A 25,759-nucleotide genomic window follows, 5' to 3' on the forward strand; every position below is an offset into this window, starting at 1 on the left:
CAATATTATGTTTTTCATTTATGTTTTATGTATACCGTATCTGTGTTTACACGAAACGATTGGCAATACTGTATACCAACAAAAACTCATTCTTTATCCATGTTTGTGATCAGGTTAACTTACCATCAGAAGATCATTAATGATTGATATATACTCATATAATACTTCAAGTTTTCAGTATTCTGTAGCGCGGACAAGTTATCATTAAAGAAAACAAAACAGTTATTTCGTTAAATCTAAAACTTACCAAATAAGTTAAAAATATTCCAACATACAAAAATGAATAAAATACACGTGTTCGAGATACACAATAAACATTTATACCACGTGATATACAATTAAAATAAGTAGAAAAACATGAGAGATAACGTATGTTTTCAGGATTTGTTGCTATGCAAATTTCGTAAACTAGATATATATTGTAATATTCTATTAACCACTTTTGAAACTTATAATAAGTTTATCTTATGTATCCTCTGATTCATTTGATAATTCACACACAGGGATAAACCTATTTGGGATAGTTGTACCTTTTAGGGTATTTGTTAACAACCAATTGTGCAATAAACTGAAGAATTATAAAAAAAACATTTTTTGAATGACGCGGGATTTTAATTAGCCAATCAAACTAACAAATATTCGTGAAACATACATGTTTTTATGTTGTGATGTTACACTGTTGTTTCAGATAAGGGTGAAGAATGGTACCTTTTAAAACGTTTAAACCTGCTGCATTTGTTTGCACCTGTCCTAAGACAGGAACCTGATGTTCAGTGGTTGTCGCTTGTCGAGCTTATTCATAAGTGTTTCGAGTTTTTTATATAGATTAGACTGTTTGTTTTCCCTTTGAATGTTTTACACTAGTCATTGTTGGGGCCTTTTATAACTTGCTGTTCGGTGTGATCCAAGGTCCCGTGTTAAAGACCGTACTTTGACCTATAATGGTTTACTTTTACAAACTGTGATTTAGATGGACAGTTGTTTCGTTGGCACTCATACCACATCTTCTTATATCTATGTAATATAATTAATATATATAACTTGGTACTGGTGACAACTTATAAATGATGTTTTAGGATAGTCATAATACCTGGACAGAGTTTCGCACCCATCTCGACATCCAGGCGTACCATGGTAGAACGACAAGTAAAGATAGTTACATATTTATGTAGGTAGTCTTTAACCGTATTCCATAATCTTAACGTTAAACAATCACATTGAAAACAGCCCTCGCAATTTCTGTTTGTAAAAAAGAAAAGTAATATTTATAAAGTAATAAATGAGTTATTTAGTTAAATAATAAAATTAAGTTTTCAACCCTCCGAAACAAAAATTAACATTATAAAGATTTCAGATGAACAACATCTTTTTATGAACTGTTCACTTGCTTTGGCTATTCAAGAAATTTCGCGCTTACAAATCGGGATGTTAAGCTAACTAAAATAAATCAATATTCCTTTGCGAATATTGATTTTGTGTCTAGATTTGATAGTAAATCCTTCATATCATCTTGCATGGTTTAAAGTTTTCTGTTGAGTGTTTTTGGTTGACGAAAGTTTTGTCTCAATCTTACCCTACGAAAGGTTTTTCATGCATCTTTGTTTGCTTTACTGCTCGTTTCGAATTGAATTATCCACAATCCTTTTGTTGTTTGGACTGAATTCTGTATCAAAATTTAACTATATTAAACTTCAACTTGAAACGAAAAAGTTCAAAGATAATGTGGCTTTTCTATGTATTTACCCTTTCGATTTTTTTGCGCAAATATTGCAGTTGTTTTTCATTTGTTCTGTTGACTGATAACGTATGATTATATGGACTTCCCCTTTTTCAATTTGCCTCAGAGTTCAGTAACTTTGTAATACTTTATTTGTGTATCTTTTTGTCAGAAAAACATAGGACTCGATTTTACTTCGTTCAGAAACGTTCCAGGAACATGTGTCTTGTTCACCGTAATTGATTTCCTATATTTACGAAACCCATGTTACTCCCGTTATACTAGTAAACAAAATGGTATAATTAGTGTTTTCTTAATGTTTAATGTTTATAACTACTTATAAGCAGTAAGTTCTGCTTAAGGTGGACCAGAATGAACAGTAAGAAGGTTTAACAGACATTTAAAATAAGGCATGTTTGTTTAATGCTACGACTAACACGATTGCTGCCACATTTTGAACAAAATTTGTTTACCTTTTAAATATATATAAACCAGTATACATTATAATGTGTCATATATTTTAGTATCGATTGTAGCATGAAGTTTTAGTTGTTGAGTAAGTGCTCAATTGAATAGTCCTGTGAACTGTACTAATCGTGTCCTATCCCGATTGTGACATATTTAATGATGTGGATTCGCATAACGGGTGATGCAGTCATAAAACAGGAGACGCTTATCACGGTTACGCAACCGGTCTCTCTCCTATTGTAGGATTTCCTTAGTTTTTGATTTTATAATGATGTGTAACAGCTTAATATATACACTAGTAACCCGAATTTAACTTGAACGGACAAAAACGTGTTAACGCTATTTAAATGAGATTGATCGTTATTTGATAAAGATTGACAAAAATTAAAAATTATATTTAATTCATATCAATTCATATCAATTCATTTTAACGCCAGTCAAATAGATTTCTCTGCGGTGAATCAATTGAAATCAAGTTGCTGGTTAGTTGCGTTAAACTAATAGGCCACGCCCCCGTTAAACTATTTCAAACATGCATTAATTCGTTTTAAACATGGTTTTACAGGTAAATCACCCAAGCAAAACGACCTCGATGTATTTATCGTTTTTTGTTTCAAACTTTAAATGCGTATAGTCTTATTAAAGTCACATGCTTCACAATTTAAAACGTTGAAACGAATGAATAATACACGTATCATGTTCATATGTAAGGAATTAAAATAAAAACATTAAAATATATATGCACACGCGGTTTAAAAATGCAAAACTTGTGAATCTGTTGAAAAAAAAAATAGTTAAATATATAACATGATGGTTTTCTATATTGTACTCGTATTCAAATGTAGACACGGAAAACTATGTACACAAAAATTATTTATTGTGTACATAATTTAAATCGATGTATTTCATATTTTCGGCATTGACTGTAAAAAGTGCTTAAGTCCTTTATGAGTAAAATACAGAATTAAAAATAACTCTACCTTTTTTTATATTTCTTTATTTTAGAGGTAAGCTTCTGGCCAAGTGTCACTGATTCTGTCGCAAATCATTTACTTCAATAACCAATCAATTGTATTCTGAAAGAAGTTGATTTGTTTTCTGTACGAATACATGAAATATTTCTCACTGAACGTTATGTTTGCAATCGATGTTCAAATACAAATCTACAGTATCTATATGAAAGAGACTTAATAATATATTTTTTTTATTATTATTCTACACATGCATATTTGAAGGATCGAAATAATCAGTTCTACAAATGGGTGTTATTTTTAAAGACTTGAAACTTTACAATTATCAAGTGAATCCATGAAATTTTTATCGACGCACCAAACTTTCATCGTGCATAGCTCATTTTCCGATTTAACGATCTTCTTACTTGTTCATTGCATTCTAAAATTAAAATCCTTCACAAATTGCAAAAACTTGTATTCTCCGGCTAGACTGCGCAAAAGATAAATCTTGCTTTGTTTGTGTATACACAATGTTTTGAAGGCCGATATCCAGTTTGGCTAAAAAAGAATTAATTTGCACCACAAGTTAATTACGCGAATTCTTTTTTTGCACAACTTTATCATAAAAACTGCAACATTCATTAGCGCCGATAAAACAATCATTTAATTGCGCAAATATTATAGACTTCTTTTCAAATGTTTCTTCTTAGTGCACTGAGGAGGTCCTTTTAGGTATTTTCATGTAGGTACAGAAATCGCAAACTGAAAGGGCCTCCTTAGTGAACTTAGACTGACAAAAAAAGTGCACTATGGACCTGATGGAAAGATAGAATTGACACAAAAAAAACATAGCATACGGAAGGAGAAGTACATAATTTTGAATTTTAGTAATTAATTATAAAGTTATTCAACAGTTGAAGTAGGTATTCTAATGTTACATGTACGTGTAAATAGGTTAATAGTTTCGAGATAAATAGGACACAATTAATAAAATTGAGAATGGAAATGGGGAATGTGTCAAGTTTCATTTATTGGCGCAATACATATAATAAAAAAAAGAGATGAGCGCGATTCAAAACTTTACAATATGACAAGTTACACCTAACCGTTTTGACAAATCAGTAAATTCTTCGCCCGGGGATATACACCTGCCAGTAATCTACCTTCAGTAACTTTACAATACCCAGCCGTGTCATTTCCGTATATTGTACATGTAGATAGCAAGTGTGATACATGTATATACACCAGAAATACCCATTCAAGTGATTTTTAATTTCAGAAGAACTCCATATCGGGTACATAAACATAAAATTACAATAGTATGAAAAAATGTATTAATAAGTTCAAATGTTGTTTTGGTAAATGCACCTAGGTATGTATTTGTAAACTTATGTTAATTCGTTATTTCATGTCTCTTTCTTTTTTTTTTTGCTTCAATTAATTTTTTGTATCTTATAGACTTATTCGTAAATCGAAAAAACTCACAAATCTGAATATAATCATATGGCAATGAACATGTTGAATGATTTCTCTAACTCAAAACTAGTTATACATGTACATGTAGATGCCTCTGAAATTATATTTTTCTCGTTGGGTTGCTTGTTCATTAATTGACGTTTACGATATATTCTAATGTTCAGTATTTGTGAAAACCGCTCATTTATCAATTTTACAAGAAATATTATAATACTTGTAAGTCATGAACATTGAAGTTTAACTTTCTATCATTTTTTCGTATACGCACAAACATACAATAAAATGAAACACTTTAAATCGGTTTAAATTATGCAATGCATTTTGAAAATATAGTTTTGAAAAACCGGATATTTTTGATTCATACTTTTTCTATCCCTTTTCTTAAAAATTAGGACACGTGTCACTGGTTAATATAGAATACAATTAACGGTACCAATTTTCTTGTACTAGATGCGCATTTCGAAAATACATGTCTCTTCAGTGATGATCGAGGCCAAAATATATGAAATCAAAAGCAAATTTAATATAAAAGACGAAGAGCTATAATCCAAAAGGTCCAAAAGTATAGCCAAATTCGTGACAGGAATACTAGTGAACCATGAATAATCCCAAACAACAAATTTGTGATTCAATTTGGTTTGTCACACTTGCTTATATTATCAATATTATGTATTGTTTTCGGCTGAGACGACTACATGTATAAAATTTATAGTAGCCTCAGTTTTCGGCAATATTGAAACAAATTGGATATCCTTTGAATTGCTTCTTAAGTTATTTTAATATATAAACTGAGCCAAAAAAGTTTAGCAACAAAATTGTGAAATTTTGTTTTATTACAAAATTATAAAATTTAAACATATAACTTTAATAACACAAAAATGGAATTATGATATGTCAGAAGCAACATGAATGTTTATCACTCACATTAATTAGGATTTTCTTTGTATGGAGCGCGGGAGGGTCAAAATGCTTAAATGAGTATAGTGTTTCTCAAAATCAATTTCTCAGCCATGCCCTTAGTGCACCAATGAAGGATTGACAGGAACACCAGCAACTTCCCTTAGTCAATGCAGTACTTTTTAGCCGAAAAAAACTTGTCACGTGTTGACGTAAAGCGAAGGAAGCGCTCCTCCCTTGACGATAGTTTTTTCTTGTCTACGAGATATCGACCTATCCTATGCAGTTGTAATTTGTCGATATCTGTTTGTTAGTCTCTGAACTGTTGCCTAGTGCACATTAAATCGAGCCATGATGTCAACAACCCTCATTCCGGCATCAACCGTTTCAAGACCTTTCTGACTGTCATTTTCGGGGTGGCCTGGTTGACGTCCCAAGCAAAATTTCAACGGTGTTTGCGTTTTTCTTACCAATGGTGTGTTTCTGAACGTTAGTGAAAAAGAATTTTTTAATATCGTTTTAAAATAACAGGTACAGAAGGTAAAACATCATTGACACGTGCAAAGCTGAAATGGCGCGAAATCAATCAGCAGTAAAAAAGTACGACTGTTACAGGTAAAACTAAGGATTATATCAATGATGTTTAAATATTTTTTTCCAAAAACAACAAAAAAAAAATTATAAAAAAAAAGTGTTGCTAAACCTTTTTGGCTCAGTATATATACGGAAAAACAAGGTGGATATTTAATCATCGGCTCTCGTGAAGTTTTCTTGTAGGTTAAAAGAAGGGGACAGTATACCTCTAAGTAATAAAACTTTAAGATTTGTATTCTTTAAATTGTATAACGTCTTAGTCTGGCTTTCTCTTCAATTTTTAGATTATATTCAGAATCACGTTTTTATGCCAGATCTTTTATCATTTGTTAAATCAAAGACATGTAGTAGATGTATTTTTTTTTTAGACCAAAAAAACTATCATACGGTATTCCACATGTACGGTGAATTAAATTATTGACAAGCATACCATATCTTCTTATATTCATTCGTTATTTGATGAAGATCTTCAACAAGCCTTAAAGGGATAATTCGCGATTTTTCACTTTAAATAAATGATTTTGAAAATGAACTTTACACTTTTTAATTCTAAATAATTATGTTTATCCAGAGACATATAATTGTATTATATGTCTCTGGAACAAGCATGTGCATACAATAATGCATGTATGTATACGCATGAGTTTCTCGCTACATTAAAGACCCGTAATTTAGGCCTTCTATTGTGACAGATATTTGACATACAAATTTTCATGTCCAGTATTGTGACAGATATTTGACATACAAATTTTCATGTCCAGTTTTTAGTTCAAGTAAACTTCACGTTGGTCAAACTAACTTTATTTGGTCAAATAACTTTCTGATAGAACAAATACTACTTAAATCTTTGTTTGAAAGTAAAAGATGAACAAACAAGTCATAAACTTCGGACAATGGTTGACATGGTCAACTTACGTCAATAATTTAACTTTGATAAACTATAGGGCACAAACTAGTACCAAAGTCATTAAGTGATTGCTATATAAGTAGAAATTCTGCTTTGAGACGTCAAAGTTTGAATTTTGAAACTTATAGGTGTCAGTCGATCCCGGCCTGCCTCTACATCGGCAACTACGCCCGGCCTGTCTCTACAGCGACAGCAATGCCATACACCATCATAGGCATTGTTCCCAGCTAGTTTCCCCACTAAGATGTTCCCAGCTAGTTTCCCCCATCATGGATAGATTCAAAGATTAACTCTCACAGATGTAGTTCGTCTGTCGAGTCCAAAAGAACATCAAGCAGACCATGTTTCAGTACCCGAATATTCAACCTAATAAAATTATAAGTATAATTTTGTTATAATACTTGGTGGAGGCCCGTTAATAAATGTTGGACGCCAAACATCGACACCTATCATAACAGCATGCCAGAAACTAAGACAGTGTTTCGACAATTCAAACCGGAATATTTACAGTTGAACATTATTTTTGTACTGTTCGGACTATTTAATTCTATATATTTCCAGTAAATGATTTATTTGTGAATAATCAGAATACACCATTGAACAATGACACAAGCTGAATATCAAAGAACTGTTACATATTATTATAAAAGAAGAACTTTTATCAACATCAGTGACATTAATATTAAATTTATATTGTTGTGTATTTTCATTGTAAACATATATTTTCAAGAAACTGTGAGTACATAAAAAGCTTATTTCTAAAATATAAATTTTTAATTTAAAATTTTCAGCTATGAAACAAAATGTTCATTTTCATTTCACAAATCTTATTGCGTTTCATGTCTTAAAATTTTAAGAAAAACTTTACTAAAAGACTGTTTTAATAAGTTATAAAATTATGCTTTTCATAAAGTGTTGTAAAATTTTATTCATTTAAATCATCCATTGAATAATTTTTCAGAATGATGTTAATTAGAACTGAATGTTTGTATTTCAAACGCATGTCAATATTAATATTTGCAATCAGTCGTCTTTAAGATTAGGTTCACTTCATTAAGGGTTACATAACGTAAATATCCTTGTTTGTGAGTTACCTATTAGGAACAAGTTAGTCAAATTCTTGTTGCCGTTTACTGTACATTTTGGAAAATCTAATACCGGTACAGAGTTATAATAATTCAATATATACATATATAGGCAAGCATAATGCTCAGGCTACCTGAATAGCAGGGACGCCACAATTAATAGATATAATGGGTTACCTCACAAGAAGGAACGCCATACACAATATGCGCATGGGTCACCTCAGGAGCAGGGACGCCACAATCAATTGACAAAATGGGTTACCTCAAGAGTAGGAACGCCATCAAAATGATAAGACAGTAACTTAGAGACTGATAAAAGCAAAATCAAATTCTGTTTAAGATTATTCAAGTTTTTCATAATTCATATATTTTTGCAACATTTTGTTTAAACACTTTGCATATATTTCTAATTACATTTCATCAACTGTAAAAATTAACGTTCATTTGTAAGCATGTGAGTAACAAACTTTAAAGAACAACGATTTATAATTAATACTTAATAGAATTTTATCATCATAACATCAATTAAATTATAAAACAAATAAAAGATAAAAACACCAATTAAATAGTATGATTAAGGAATCTAAATAATGAAAAAAAAAGAAAGAGAGAAAAAAAAAAAAAATACTAAAATTAAGTTCAAGTTTTTTCCCCGTTTAAAATAAAAAAGTAAATACTGTATGTTTATGCATCCATTGGTTTTTCATCATTTAATTGCTTGTCTTCTATATTGTTTTGAGGTTTAAATATGGATATTGATTATTTACTTACACTAATAATTAAAAGTTATAAATCCATTTTCAAATTAATATAGTAAACATAAAAATACACAATTTCTTTAAAATTTTCTTTATTATTTATTTTATTTTGGAGTCCAAAATTTCTAAGGAGAGTGATGTATTGTGACAGATATTTGACATACAAATTTTCATGTCCAGTTTTTAGTTCAAGTAAACTTCACGTTGGTCAAACTAACTTTATTTGGTCAAATAACTTTCTGATAGAACAAATACTACTTAAATCTTTGTTTGAAAGTAAAAGATGAACAAACAAGTCATAAACTTCGGACAATGGTTGACATGGTCAACTTACGTCAATAATTTAACTTTGATAAACTATAGGGCACAAACTAGTACCAAAGTCATTAAGTGATTGCTATATAAGTAGAAATTCTGCTTTGAGACGTCAAAGTTTGAATTTTGAAACTTATAGGTGTCAGTCGATCCCGGCCTGCCTCTACATCGGCAACTACGCCCGGCCTGTCTCTACAGCGACAGCAATGCCATACACCATCATAGGCATTGTTCCCAGCTAGTTTCCCCACTAAGATGTTCCCAGCTAGTTTCCCCCATCATGGAAAGATTCCAAGACCAACCCTCACAGAGTCATTCGTCTGTTGAGAGTTTGGGTCTTTAAAGAACAACTAATACTGCAGACCAACATACTACATAAAACAACGATACGAATTCTACACAATAATTGTTATAATACTTCCTCTTTTGTCTGCTCTATAGTCGGGTTTTTGTCTCTTTTACACATTCCTCATTTTCATTCTCAATTTTTGTAATATACAACGGTATATTGTTCCTGTATCAAATACCATGTACATGTACATATATGAGGCTATGAAAGTAAGTTTACAGAAATAAAGATGATAGTGGAATAAGCACTTTAAATTACAGAATAAAGAGATTAAAATATAAAGAATAGATTAAATGATTCATGATTGCTTAACGCCCAGTTACAAATATTACACTCTACCCCTCCATCTTTTTGTCCATCCTATTTAAAATGATTCTTATAGGAAGGTCTGAATTGGGGGGGGGGGGGGGGGGGGGGCTGTTTTTCTGTAAACATTTAATTTTCACCCCTTTTTTTCTAATCTTCAAAAAATAAGTCTATTCTTTAAAAGTAATTTTTTACGCATTATTCTCTAATTTTTCCCCAGTTTTCTTTAATCTTTAAAAAAAAAGTAAAAATCATTCTTTTAAATGAATGAGAACGGTGATTTCCAAACAACAGCAAGGCTTTCATTTGTTACTCAACAATGACGTGTTGGTGTGTATTGTTCTGCATGATTTAAGTGCTAGTTCTATGAAGTAACAAGTCCAAGTTTTCATCAGTTCTTTCCAGTGATTTTGACTACACATAAGAAGATGCCAATGAGACAACTCTTCGAAGAGACCAAATTACACAGAAATTAACAACTATAGGTCACTGTACGGCATGCAACAATGTGCTAAAGCCAACCGCATAGTCAGATATAAACAGGGGCGGATTCAGGCTTTTTGAAAGAGGGGCTGTAGTTTTGAAACGAGGGGAGCGAGGCGAAATTTTTTTTTGCCCCTTTTTAGGACTTAAAACATAAAATAAGTGAAATATGCACTTTTTAAACGGTTCCTGGCGTGTGGCATGCATATTTTGTAGTTGCTGGTAAGGTGTAAGGGTTGGACATTTTAGATGCTGCATCTTCCTATTAATTCACGAAGTCTAGTCTGATTAATCATTTTAAAAAAAAGTCCAAGCAAAAGGGGAGGTGTACGCCCTCTACGCCCCCTCTGGATCCGCCACTGAATTTAAAGCCCGAGTAGAAGTATCGGAAACCAGTTCATATTGACTGAATCCTATAGTCTGTTACCACGAAACCAAAAAAGGTTTACCAAGTTTGTTTTCACTTTTATCATATTTTTACAATGATAACTTTGATAATTCTCTTTAAATTTTAAGAAGAGAAAATTCTGTTACCAGATAATGTTTAGCATTTTCTTTTATTAATCATTCAATAAAATTCAGGTATCTTTTAGCGTTTTCTTTTATTGATCATCCAATGTTCATTATATTTTTAGACCACGCATTTCTCTAATCTTTATTTTTTATGCCCATTATTCTCTAATCTTCATTTTTCAGGGGCATTATTCTCTAATCATTGAACCCCATCCAAACCCTCTTTTTTTATTATGTTGTACATGTACTGTTATACCACTGATCGAGACTAGGGTGAGATTAGGGAGCCCGCTAACAATTTTAACCTCGCCACATTATTTATGTATGCGCCTGTCCCAAGTCAGGAGCCTGCAATTCAGTAGTTGTCGTTTCTTTATGTTTTACATATTTATTTTTCATTCATTTTTTTTTGTTATATAAATAAGGCGGTTCGTTTTCTTGTTTGAATTGTTTTTACATTGTCATATCAGGGCCTTTTATAGCTGACCATGCGGTATGGGCATTACTCATTGTTGAAGGCCGTACGGTGATCTATATTTGTTAATGTCTCTGTCATTTTGGTCTCTTGTGGACTGTTGTCTAATTGGAAATCATACCACATCTTCTTTTTTATATTCCTGTCCTTTTAAAATGCTCATTATAGACATATAATAATACATTAGGCTTAACATTTCAATTTATAAATATCAAATAGCGAAAAAATTATATATTTATTCAATAACGACAATGTTGCTGCAATAGATGCCAAAAACATCAACAATATTTTATTGAAAAGAAACGGCATTTTATTTCACTTGTTCTTAAATAAAAAGATGTTTCATTTCATTTGTTATATACGGACACTGTAAATTTTGAATGTAAATGATTAAAAATTTGTTTATATTTATATATTGTGTCTTATACGCGTCTCATTTATCTTTTTAAAGATTGATGCACACAATGCAAATGTTTAAATGTTTTGTTTAGTTCTGTGATTCTCATTTTATGTTTGTATGTGGTGAGACTTTAAAAAATAATAATAATGATAAAATATTGAATCTAAAAATATTCAGAAACTATTAACTTTTCTTAAATTTATACTTGAGTCAGACAATTAAAACCAGCAGTGTCAAACATGTTTAACACTCAGCGGGCATTCGATATCATTGACATACTATATAGCACTAATCGCAATATGTATACATGTACATATATTTTGGGCATCTTATCAGTAATCTCTCTATTGAAGATGTTGAAATATATGTATTATAATTATTCGCTTATTAGGCAAATTCATATTCTACAAAGATATTTTCAATCATTTTAGTTTTGATAAATACCATTACAAATAACTTATTTTGTCTAGTTTCCTGTGTGAGGATATTTGATTGATAAAATTCAATAAACAATTTAAGGTTGTCGGGTAAATGTGGATTACGGATTAAGATGTTAGATGTCAAACTTGAATTAACAAACTAAGGTGAATTTAACCCGAATATGTAGTTTCTCTTCAACAGTGTTTTAATTCCAATTTCCTTATTTTCATTTAAACTAAATTAATTAGAATGAAAGAATTAAAGATTCGAAACTAAAGATAGTCACAATTAAAAATATGTATTTTGAAAAAAAGACAAAAACCGCCAGATCATATCTGATTTAAGTCCAGGGTCCGTATATGCATCTTCTGACTTCAGACTCAGACTTCTCTTGAACTGAATCTTAATGTGCGTATTGTTATGCGTTTACTTTTCTACATTGGCTAGAGGTATAGGGGGAGGTTGAGATCATAAACATGTTTGCGCCTGTTCCAAGTCAGGAGTCTCTGGCCTTTGTTAGTCTTGTATTATTTTAATTTTGGTTTCTTGTGTACAATTTGAAAATTAGTATGGCGTTCATTATTACTGGACTATATATATTTATATATAGTATATATTTGTTAAGGAGCCAACTGAAGGACGCCTCCGGGTGCGGGAATTTCTCGCTACATTGAAGACCTGTTGGTGACCTTCTGCTCAGTGTTGGTTTTTTTCTTTGGTCGGGTTGTTGTCTCTTTGACACATTCCTCATTTTCCATTCTCAATTTTACAATGGTACGTAAATTAAGATTTTATTCGAAAAGACGGATTTTTCTACATGTTCTACATGTACCAAAAAAAATGTACAACTATTGAATATTGTAAATGTTTAATGATGATACATGTCCAGATCTAGATCGAACTGCTTTGCTTCGTCGAAAGTACGAATATAGAAAAATCACAGATTTATATTACAACTAGAAAGTCCTCGAACAGTTGAAGAAATCATCAGAATTTGTATATTGTTAGTTATTTTGTACATGTATAACTATAATGCGAACCCGAAGTTGTGAAATCGCAGCTAAGCGTACTTTGGAAAAGCGACGGTTCTATGAAAACCTATTGTCAAGTTCAAGTTCTGTTTCGACATCATTGTAATATATGTCACTGAACGTTAAAATTCAATCCTTTATTTCGTCTTCGTCTTCGTCAAATAGTGCTGTTGGTTTCTTTTTATTACGCATTATTACATACTAGTATACATGAATACACCACAAGTTATTCCTATGTAATCTCATTTAGATATTTAGTAGTTTAAACATATTTCATTGTTCTAAACAAATGGATTAGAAATTTAGTGCATGCAAAGTAAATTTTAAAGATGACAATGATTGCAATATCTGTGTGAATCTACTTCTCAATCACGCTTCATAAAGATATTACAGAATATTCAAGATTTACAACTTTTCGTGAATATGATTGCCAATGGAATAAACCATGCAGCAGATTTCAAAATAACCATATTAATTTGTGTCTGAATTATAACAACTGAAACTGTAATTCTGCTGTAGTGCACCTTTAGAACTTGTATTTCAGATAATTTGACCACGTGACAAGAAATTATACAATAAACATTGGTCACGCACGATAGGTTCTGATGTAAGACACGTACCGTTACAATACCCAGTTTACACGCATCAGCGCACACAGGTTTCTCGAATGGGGCAGTTGATTGGAGGAAAGTTACCAAAAACCACGCCTACCTTTACCTATTATCCAATCAAACGCCTTTGACATAAACATAAATAATACATGAGTAATATTACAGAGATTTTGAAAAAAGTTGAGACTCTAAATTCTAACTTAAAATTATAAATTTATGCTCGTAATGCATTTTCGGAATTTACAATAAATGTTATACATACTTTCACCTATCTAGTGAGGAAAAAATAGAAATTAAAAAAAATTGCAATTTACAACTATTTCGAATTATAGTGCACAGCAAGGACGTATATTTGTTTTCCGTCCTTGTGCACAGTTTGTGATAAATGGGTGTCAAAATGTATTAAACAGAAACCCAAAGACCAGTTTCAAGAAGAATTCTTTGCTTTTATGCAGAATCGCATAAAACATAATGCTGTCATATTTTCAAAAAGAATTATCAATTAGAAAACTCCTTTTTACATTTCTAAATTCATATATTACGCAGATATAGATGTTGTAGTTGCCGATTGAGTCCAGAAGGTGTCAGGATTTACACAGAGAAGACAGAATATGTCGTCTCTGTGACACAAACAACATTGATGATGAGTACCATTACATTATGAATTGTAGAACATATAAACTATAGAAAAAGAAGGAAATGTTTAAGGAACTACTGTTAGTCAAACCCTTATATCTTTAAAGCTGATCAACAGTTAAACTCATCAAATATTGTAATATTAGAAAAACTATGTAAAAGTTATAAATGTGAAAGTCAGTCCTCCAAGCTAATTTAATTGTATCGTTTACACATGCATGTACTAATTTTACCTTATAGTTGATAACTAGTAATTGAAGTTTTATGAGAAATAAAGTATTCGTATTCCTTTAAACATGTAAACCATAAATTGCAGTACACGAAGACAGCCTACGGGTAAAGTACAAGTGAATATATCACAAAAAGATTATATTTAATCCTCATCCGTACGCGTCCTTGTAAATGCCGAAAACTCTGGATTTTCTTTGAAAATTACCTGAGAGGTTATAAAAGATCTAGAAAAGACCAAAAATGAATTGAAATAAAAGATTTTTGTGTAGACGAGTTACAACATTGCATAAGCATGATTAGGAAATTTGAACAAAAAAAGTTCGTGCTCATCTTTGTAGTGGCGAAAAACACGCATATCGAGTTACGTAGACGAAAAAGAATAATTACATTCATAATAATTATGATGTAAATTCACGAAATTAAAAGGTTATAATTAGAAAACAATCTAAAACACGATTCGTCATTCCCCATGTATAATTATAGATTAAAACAAAATTATAATTTTAATTCTGAAATTCAAAAGGCATGTTTCTGATACGTGACAGTTCAGCGAACACTATTACATGAAATGCACGATGATATTGACCGAAAACAAAGGTGAAAGATTCAAATTGTAAAATCATTCGCTGAACGGTAGAATTTCTATCAATCATTCAACGATATAAAAAGACTTTTGAGTGTAAAAGTATGATAGAAATACTTTTAATTTATTGAAATGCCTGTTATATTGTTCCAGTCATTGGTTACTAGTGCATGATTGTCAGTCCATTTCGATATTTCATAGCACTTTTACAAATTCTGAAAAAAAAGAAAAGAAAAAACTAATATTCCCATGGGAAAAATATATCTTCCCATGAGAAGAAAATTGTCCCGCAAAGTGTTCAACTCCCACAAAAGGGAATCTAACCAACTAAGAAATGCATAATCATCTGTAGATTGATTTTTATATATGAAACGATGTGTATTGATTTTACTTGGTTCAATGTTCAGTGGCAAGTATTTTATATATGCGCAGGTCCTGAGACAGATAATCAAATTATCAGATTGCGGGATGACGGACAGGAAGACTCCAAACGTAACAGTGTGAACTAGCTGTCAGAAACTTAAGAACTCTCGTTGAAGACCCTCTAGCGACTATAAAGATGAACAGGAATAAAAACGCTGACCATTGATAATTTGTATTTTTGTTAAGCTCTGACTTTGTGTTCGATTAGGTCCCGTGTATGTTTACCCCATATTCCTTTATTTTCTATAAAGGCGTCTGTCTTGACAGTAAGTTGACACGACTTAATCATGTTAATACTAGTTAAACCCTTAAATGTAAGACACCAGATGGAAATACTCAAAAAGGAGAGCCAGTTTGGTTCTCTTTAATGTTAGAGTTCAAATCTTCATGAAGAAACGACTATATGTTTTCTGTATTCAGCATAGAATAATATCTTCTAAACTATATTTTTTCGCACAATGTCTGGATATTGGTGGACATGCATTATTGCGAAACCAGACATTTACAAATGAAAATTAACACTTAGACTATAGACATTTAGTAGGGAAGTAAATGAACAAAAGACAAGTAATTCAGAAACATAAAATTGAGAATGGAAATAGGGAATGCATGGATAACGCAAAATTAAGCAGGGGCGACATCGGAGTAATGGGAGTTTGCTTCTTGCAAGACATTCGCCGTGAAAACAATTTGATATGAAGACAAGCCTTTGTACTGTGACTTTGTTTTAAAATTTCAAACATGAGGCTGTTACGGCCCTGGTCAATGTTTTTAAGCAATACATAGTTTCCTTTCATTTTGTTGTTGGCTTTCTGAAATAAATGTTTACATATTATAGACTATCATGATCCTTTTTTTTCAATTTTAGTTAAACACTATGTCTGATTTGCTTTTTCAGAAACTTTAGCATGTTTAAATGTCTTTTTCTTTTTCTTCATCTTTTTGAAACCCTAGTTTTGTATTACCACTGACCAGTTCAGTAAAAAAACAGCTGCTTCATGTTTGTATAAATGTGTTTGTAACCTTTCTAACATGCTATTATTTTCCGTTATTTTTTATTCCGTGTCTATAGATAGTCTTGATCGGAGAGTCAAGATTTATTTTGTCTGTTGGTTGCTTGGCTAGCGTAAGCTAATCGATTTACCTCACATTTTGAAGTTGGATGGAGATTGTTTTTAAATAAATGCCGTACCTTTGTACTTTGGTTTCCTGTCGGTTTTTTCTCAATTTTAAATTGGGAAGTTTTATCATTTGTTTTGCATGATTATTAATTTTGACTTGCAAATGAACAATTAATAAATCTAGTCCCATGTGTGCTAGCGAAATGTCTTTAGTGTAATCTCGGAGTGTAATTTTTATTTCAACTTTTACGTTTGCTTCAGCACAACCTAAAACACGAAAACTTTCATTTTCTTGTAAGAATGAGATTCGTTACTTCAAACAAAAATCGCTTTTATCTTTTTTTTTTTTTTTGCAGTAAAAGACCGGTTTCTTAAAAAAAACTTTCATACAATCTACTAAACGAAGTATAAGCTTCGGGAAGGTCAAGGATTATAACATATTTTTCGTAATTTTGCAAAAATCGAAAATTTACGGTAATTTATGGTCGAATTGAAGCTTAATACCTACCAAAAAATCTCAATGAGCGAAAAGACTTTCATTTTAGTCATCTCTGGTGTATTTATAATGGCTTGGTTTGAAGCGAGAACAGACGAACTATGCTTACTAGTGTTGCATAAAAAAACATGAGGATATGGTTTGTCCTTTATGAATCTATATTGCAAATTTGACTCATATAAGGATAATGTTTGTCTCATAGAAAAATCGGTAGTTTTAACAGATAATTTATTTTTCGATTTTTATCGGATATAGTAGTTATTTGGAAAAATACAAACCGTATAATTAATTATTAAAGTTTCGTATGCATCATAAATCAACCGGCTCCGGCAACTTTTGACTTGTTCTAATATCAATAGTAATGATTTTCAGCGGAGAAAAAGATAGATATTTTGGTCGTGGTTGAAAGAATCGTAAAAGTGTTATTTTTCTAAATTCTGTTTGTTTAATCGGACAAAGTAGAGTCTTAATTTGATTTTTTTTTGCCGAACTGGACTCTATAATGTGTATTGAATTGAAAGTTTGCAAACGTTCCGACCAATGAAATTCATTTTAATATGTAACGCGAACTTCAACGAGAGCACCTAGATGAAATATTTTATCTATACTACAATCAGTTTTAACTTAGAAATTTCCGCTCAAATATATAGGAAATAAAATTATATGAAAACAACAATGCAGAATGTTTCTTTTCCATTTTTTTTTAACAATGTTTATGTTCATTTCAATTTGGTAAGTAGACTTATATTTAATGCCCAAAACGTAAATATATGTTCTCTTTTAAAACATTAAAAAACGTGAGAGTATGCCGATAAATAGCCAGTCTAGGTCGTTAAACTTAAATCAACTTACCCATCGTTATCGCAGACTAAAATTTATCTCATATATATATGTTCATTTATGACAAGTACGTCAGGGTGCATGACAGCACAATAATCTTTTTACAGAATGGTAAGAACAATATTTTTGTTTGATATTTGCTTCTCTTCCACAATTAACGCCCGATTTGGCCAGTGACCGGTATTACAATTTAACAAAGTTTTAAAAGTTCAGTGGGCTGCTACTTCATTTATAATTTTGGGTATGACTTTCTGTTTATCATATTCAACATACGTCAACATTGTCTTCATCAATTTTATTATTCAATTCATCAAAACCTTGTTTTTCATTACAAGCTTTTCCGTATATCAATATACGGCAAGAGAATGAATATTTGTTGCTTACCGGAAATATAAGATACATCGATTTAAATTATGTACACAATAAATAATTGCTGTGTAGTTTCCATGTCTTCATTTGATTTACGAGTACAATATAGTAAACATAAAAAGAGAAAAGAGAAACGGTAAATATACAGGAATACATAAAGTTTCGTAAATAGTTGCAAAGGACCACATGTTACTTACATGCCATGAGGTTTCATAGCATTCAGAAATTTTTGAAACGCACATATATATGTGCGATAAAGATCTAGTGCATTTGAGCAAATTAAATTTATGTTATCCATCTAACTATTTTATTTTCAACAGATTCCCTAGTTTGACATTTTTAAACCACGCGTGCATATATATTTTAATGTTTTTATTTAAATGCCTTATATATGAAAATGTCACGTGTATTATACGTTCGTTTAATTAAATTGTGGAGCATGTGACTTAATAAGACTACGCATTTAAAGTTTGAAACAAAAAACGATAGATACATCGAGGTCGTTTTGCTTGGGTGATTTACCTGTAAAAAGCTCGGGTCTCATCCATGTTTAAAACGAATTAATGGATGTTTGAAATAGTTTAACGGGGGCGTGGCCTATTAGTTTAACGCAACTAACCAGCAACTTGATTTCAATTGATTCACCGCAGAGAAATCTATTTGACTGGCGTTAAAATGAATTGATATGAATTGATATGAATTAAATATAATTTTTAATTTTTGTCAATCTTTATCAATAAACGATCAATCTCATTTAAATAGCGTTAACACGTTTTTGTCCGTTCAAGTTAAATTCGGGTTACTAGTGATAGGTTTGTGATATTTAAACATCAGTAAACAAATGTTGCCTCCCGAGAGAGAGATATGAAGATCGAGAGAAAAATAAAAAATTGTATTTTTACTCACAGTTTAATCAATGGATTCAAGAGTTTGTTCATAAGATTCGTTGGTATACTGCTAATTGGATTATGTGACAAGTTACTGAAATAAAATGATGAATGATATTTTGTTAATTTGATTTGGAGGAGTCGGTAATTAGTAAAACATTTGAATGAGTGGTTCACATATAGCCACAAAATCCACAAAAAAATGATATCCCATGAACAATTATTAATCCATAGTATTGTTGTTTTGTTAGTTATTGCGGTGAATGAATGATACATTAGAATTTGCTTCGTTTGTGATAAGGAATAATGTTATGTCTGAATGACCAAACTAGAAGCATGTATAGATTCATCATCATCATCATCATCATCATCATCATCATCATCATCATCATCATCATCATCACGAAATACTGTTAAAATGAGATCCTTCTTACGTACTACGACATTTCAAGTTTTACTGGCATGTCAAGACAATAACCCAGTATAATCCGATATGATTGTATCCCCTCAGAGTGAAAGTAAATTAAAAGTGGAACATGTAATGTAGATATCGATATAAAAGTGGTACGGGTATGGATCCTTATATTTTTTTATGATTATTGTTTTGTTGCATAAAGAAAATTACCAGAGATAACTTTGCACATTTTGACCCGTCTCTTTGGAAATCAGCAGACAACACAACTTTACACAAATATTTATTCAAAACATTTACACGTAGATACATAGTACCACCCATTGTTGATCACTTATGTCAATTCACGTGCACAATACGATTGTTGTTGGCATTGTATCTTTCGGCTAATGAAATGGGACGTTACAAACTATAGCTGTGTAGTACGCAAGGATTTAATCAATGAATTACAAAACGCCAAACCTGGTTGCATTTCACTACTCTTTAACCAAGTTTATGAAAATGTTATTGATGAATCAGGTGTTCTAAAATTAGAAACCAGGACGTGCATAGCAAATGGTTTCTATTTGCCAACGTGAATATCATTAAATTATCATCCAATCTTCGAACAAACATAGACCAACTAGGAGCAAGGTTTCAAATCATCCTGGTGCTTTGTATGTAACCTGGTATCCCAAGGTTTATTATATTTACCTAATATTCATTTACTACGGTAAATTATGTTAAATTTTATTCTTAATGTACTTGAAAAAAAGTCAGTGTTATCCCAAATAACTTAAAAATCATATAGTTAACTTACATTTCCTCAAGAAACGTATTTTTGTCGAAAAACCCATCTGGAATTGACGTGATCCGGTTGTTGTCCAGGAATCTAGAAATATCAACTGTATTGTATGAATATTCAACTTAGTTCCGCACTTCAGAATGCGACAAAATAATTGATGCATCAATTCATCAATTATTACGAGAATAGGACTGACAAACAGATGTGCGACCATCAACAGCAATGAAAACTGTATTGTTAATTCACATTTTATTCAGTCTAATATTTCAAACAATTCTATGTGAGTTTGCATTAAAAAAAATCAACATCATGCACTCTGTAGAATTCGGAAACTGGAAACATTGTAATTACATTACTTATTAAATTCTATAAAAATGCTTTGTAGTTCCTCTTGCTGCTCGGTGAATAAGAAGGATTTAAAAAAATCTAAACCTTTGTGAATACGCAACCATACATGTTCATAGATATAGGAAGATGTGGTGTGAGTGCCAATGAGACAACTCTCCATACAAATAACAATTTAAAAAGTAAACCATTATAGGTTAAAGTACGGCCTTCAACACGGAGCCTTAGCTCACACCGAACAACAAGCTATAAAGGGCCCCAAAATTACTAGTGTAAAACCATTCAAACGGGAAAACCAACGGTCTAATCTATATTAACAAAACGAGAAACGAGAAACACGTATATATTACATAAACAAACATACCCTTATCTTTATAATGTTTCCCTAAATGATATGCTGATAATGTTTGGGTTCCAACCCATTACATAGTCTCAGAATATTTAGACAATACTCCTCATCATAAATAAATGAAAACTAAAATCAAAGATTATATAAAAGAGAAGATGTGGTAGGATTGCCAATGAAACAACTCTTCACAAGAGACCAAATGACACAGACATTAACAACTATAGATCATCGTAAAGCCCTCAACAATCAGTCTGTAACAATCATATCATTTAGATGTAACACACTTATAGCCAACAACAAAAAATCAGCTTTTTCGGTTCTTATAACATGCGTTCAAGTATTCGGCTTTCAGCATTCTTGAAAGTAAATCAAGAAAAGCACTTCCTTTGCATTGATTTTAACTAGACACTATGTGTTATTGACCAGATGATACCTTCGAGGACTGATAGTCCGAAGCGGTTTTCTGAATTGACTTTCATCCGGAAGGCTCAAAGCCGAATTTTTAAAAGCCAAAGATTTATAAGAACCCAAACAGTTGAAGCGCTACATTACAAAAAAGACATTAAAACAATAGAAAAATTCATCAAAGGTCAACTTTGACCGAGGACGTTGAAAACTTTGTTTCATTATAGTTTTTAAATTAATAACGGTAAACCTTTGATGAATTTGGCTATATTTTTATATAATTAAGTCTCCCAAATAAAGTTTGGAGACTTATTGTTTTTGCTCAGTTCTTATTATTTTTATTCTTCTTCTTCTTTTTCTTTTTCTTCCGCCACATTAAAAATGAACTTGTCCGCAGCGTTTCTCCAAAACCCCTGGTCAGATTAACTTAGCATTCATAGAATGTTAGACTAATATGTCTAGGTGAGCCATCGATATTTCGATTGTGCATTGGGGTATATTAAGGGGTATTTTGGGGGCAGAAATAAGGGAGGGGTTTACTATATAGAACCCTATGGGATTTTATTTTCTAAAATTTTCAAATGAATATAACTTGAATACTGTTAGTGATAGATACATGTAGTCTTCAGAAATGATTAAAGGACAATAAAACAAATCAAATGAAATATAGGGGGAGTCCCTGAGGGATCATCCCCACCCCCTTCAATTTGAAAATATGCTTTTATCTTGTAAACGGTCCAGATCCCCACCCTTTAACCTCATATATTCTTGAATGGGACGATAAAACAAATCAAATGAAATTAAAGGGAAGTCCCCGGGGGTCCTCCCCACCCCGTTCAATTTGAAAATGTGCTATTATCTTGTAAACGCTCCAGATCCCTACCCCGAAACCATATATATTCTTGATGGGGACAATAAAACAAATAAAATGAAATAAAAGGGAAGTCCTGAGGGGGGTCACCCCACCCCCTCTTGTTTGAAAACTTGTAAACGGTGAATATCCCAACCCCATAACCATATGTATTCTTGTAGGGGACAATAAAACAAATGAATGATATAAAAGGGAAGTCCCGAGGGGGTCACCCCAACCCCTCTTGTTTGAAAACTTGTAAACGGTCAACAACCCCACCCCGAAACCATATATAATCTTGTATGGGACAACAAGGCTAATCAAATGAAATTAAAGGGAAGTTCCTGGGGGTCGCCCCCACCCTGTGCAATTTGAGAATGTGCTATTATCTTGTAAACGGTCCAGATCCCCACCCCTAAACCATATATATTCTGGTAGGGGACAATAAAACAAAAGAAATGATATAAAAGGGAAGTCCCGAGGGGGTCATCCCAGCCCTTCTTGTTTGAAAACTTGTAAACGGTCCAGATCCCCACCCCTAAACCATATATATTCTTGTATGGGACAATAAAACAAATCAAATGAAATGTAGGTAAAGTCCCTGGGGGTCATCACCACCCTCTTCTGTTTGAATACTTGTAAATAGTGGAGATCCCCACTCGTAAGCCATATATATTCTTGTATGGGACAAAAATCAAATCAAATGAACATGAGACCATATGAATGGCGAGTTATGGGAGCTTTGTTTGGGAGACTTCGTAACAGCATCCTGTTACAATTACTTCTTGTTATATATATATATATGTCGTGTACATATGCATGTAATTATTATGTACAGGTTATTACTGTTCAATTTTATTGAGAAAAAGATAATAACTTGTACAAATCATTATTTTACCTTGGCCTATTTGATCCCTTTAAACAAATAATACAAATAATTTATGACTAGACCGAAAAGGATAAACTTTCAACATAGGTGTACTTTTTGTATTACAAATATATGAGCAAAATTTCAAGAAGTCAAAACTATTAATATAATTGTAACTATATTGTTGAACAAATTCAAGCAATGAATATCGTCAATACTGCTTCTGTAATGTCTTCCCTATCATCACAGGCTGGTTAACCATGTAAAAAAATTAAGGTAACAAACTAACGGGAATCTTACGACCGAGAGATTCGACAGGGTAAGCGTCTCTTGCTATGCATCAATCAATTCTGAAACTATTTCTTTACATGCATTTTACACATCTTCATTTATTGTAAGTTACATTATTATAAGTTATGGATATATGTGACTTACAATTTCTTCAATTTACTATTTCTAGATAGTAAATTCTCGGGTAAACGGTCTATGCGATTGTCAGACAATTCTCTACAAAAAAACATGTTTTAATTCAAAATAGGAAATGATGCACAGGCAGAGTTAAAACATAGTACGATGTGGTTAACATTGATATTTTGAAGGCGAATATTTTTGTTTACATCTGAGGTTTAACAACTGATGAAATATTTATATGTTGGTAGCAAAGTGATGGCATATGACTATACCAAAATTAATCTCTGCTTTGCGGAAAATAGCTATCAGGTTCCCAAGGAAAAAACGATTGACAATGTTATGTTTACGGAAAGACATTTTCAGACCTTTGGTAGCAATCTTAGAAATCTAACAGCACAAATCTCACATTTATTCGTATTTTAGCGCGAATAAATAGACAAAACGTGTGTGTTTAAGGTCCAATATCTTTCAACAACTCTAAATACACCTATTTTTAAATCATGTATCTTTATCAATTTCAGCTAGTCTATTTCAGCCTGTTTAGTGGGATGGTCTTTTTTACCATCTTTTATATCTTGATCTTGGTTGATAAACTTATATTATAAAAGATAATGGTAGATTTGTCTGCAATCATTCATATTAGCAAGGTTAATGTCGCTTATACACATCGCTCATGTTAGTTGTTATATTTCGGACACAAATTCAAGCTCTAATTGCCCTAAGCTGAAGTTGAAACAATTCAATAATGAATACCCCTTTTCAGTATGAAAAGAACTAATAAAATATGAATAATAAAAATAGATAAGGGAATAATGAGAAAATGTGGGATCATTGACAATCATACTACATGAATTTATAAACTATGTAATTGGCGGCAAAACAAATATTAAGGTGAAGCACAGAGAACATGCAAATTAATATGAATAATAAAACAAATTAGGAAAAAAGTGGAAACGGAATCATTCCCAATCATACTACAAGTATTTCTATACTATGCACTTAGCGGTAAAACAAATATTAAGGTTAAAGACAGAGAAAACATTGTCCAAAGGAAAAGGCGAGAAGACAAAAAGACGAAATTGTACGCAACATTAGGCAAACATTTAAAGATTACCCAACACAAACCCACTAAATCAAGCTAATGTATGACCTCTGTTCAAAAGGTCATCGGTTATCAATTCCTGATCCATTAATTATACATTTTATGCTATTACTGATATTATTCGGTGACCGCTCTTTTACAGACATCACCAATAACCGTTAATTTTATACATTTCATTCGCCCGAAGGTCTGTTTTCGATTTTCAGACATGCTCTTCTTAGTAGTAATATTTTTGAAAATCCTAATATATTACCACAGACTAGCATATATACGGGGCGCCCAATGGGACTCTTGTGGTTTATCTAACTGTTGAGAGTGGATAAATATCGTATTGCACGATATTAGGTGGTAGAAGCTGTTTCTCTAATGAAGTTTAGACGATGTGCAGAAAATTATAATTCTTCTTTTGGAATAATCTACAAAAAGATGTGTTCTTTCTATGTGATGTCATCAGACATGGTTGCTTTTTTTAATGACGCCACATGTACAATGGAAATTGCAGAGGAAAAACAGAAAATTAGACCTCATAATCGAATTTTGACCAATGCCAATGGCAAACTGTGATCAAACGAACCACACGTGGATTAAATCAAAATAATCAACAGGTCAGAAAAGTATAAATCGAGTAAGAGTTAGAGAAATCAAGAATTTGTATAGTCTTACTACACATATCCTTGGAGAAATGTATATCAAAATATCAATAAACTGCCTTGTTGTAGCTGATCCTATATTATCAAATTCCTATGGAATTAATGATCACGCGTGTAATATTTTGTTTATATAGATTAGACCGTTGGTTTTCCCGTTTGAATGGTTTTACACTAGTAATTTTGGGGCCCTTTATAGCTTGTTGTTCGGTGTGAGCTAAGGCTCCGTGTTGAAGGCCGTA

At 31.8% G+C, this 25,759-nt stretch overlaps 2 long non-coding RNA genes across 3 annotated transcripts in view; one reads left to right on the forward strand and one right to left on the reverse strand.

Annotated features, from left to right (window-relative positions):
• LOC143075473 (uncharacterized) overlaps window positions 1-25,759 on the forward strand; it is a 425,173-nt gene that overhangs the window by 195,622 nt on the left and 203,792 nt on the right. The gene's annotated exons all lie outside the window — the stretch shown is intronic.
• The window catches only part of LOC143074416 (uncharacterized), a 52,863-nt gene continuing 46,467 nt past the window's right edge, over window positions 19,364-25,759 (reverse strand). Inside the window, exons 3-5 of one of the 2 annotated variants that reach the window (XR_012977846.1) lie at window positions 23,793-23,864; window positions 20,556-20,627; window positions 19,364-19,438 (exon numbers count right to left, since the gene is read on the reverse strand). This is a non-coding gene — a long non-coding RNA (uncharacterized LOC143074416). The remainder of the gene's footprint in view (window positions 19,439-20,555; window positions 20,628-23,792; window positions 23,865-25,759) is intronic. The other variant, XR_012977845.1, reaches the window with a different exon arrangement.

Source organism: Mytilus galloprovincialis, chromosome 5 (genome assembly GCF_965363235.1).
Source record: "Mytilus galloprovincialis chromosome 5, xbMytGall1.hap1.1, whole genome shotgun sequence".
NCBI classification, from domain to species: Eukaryota; Metazoa; Mollusca; class Bivalvia; order Mytilida; family Mytilidae; genus Mytilus; species Mytilus galloprovincialis.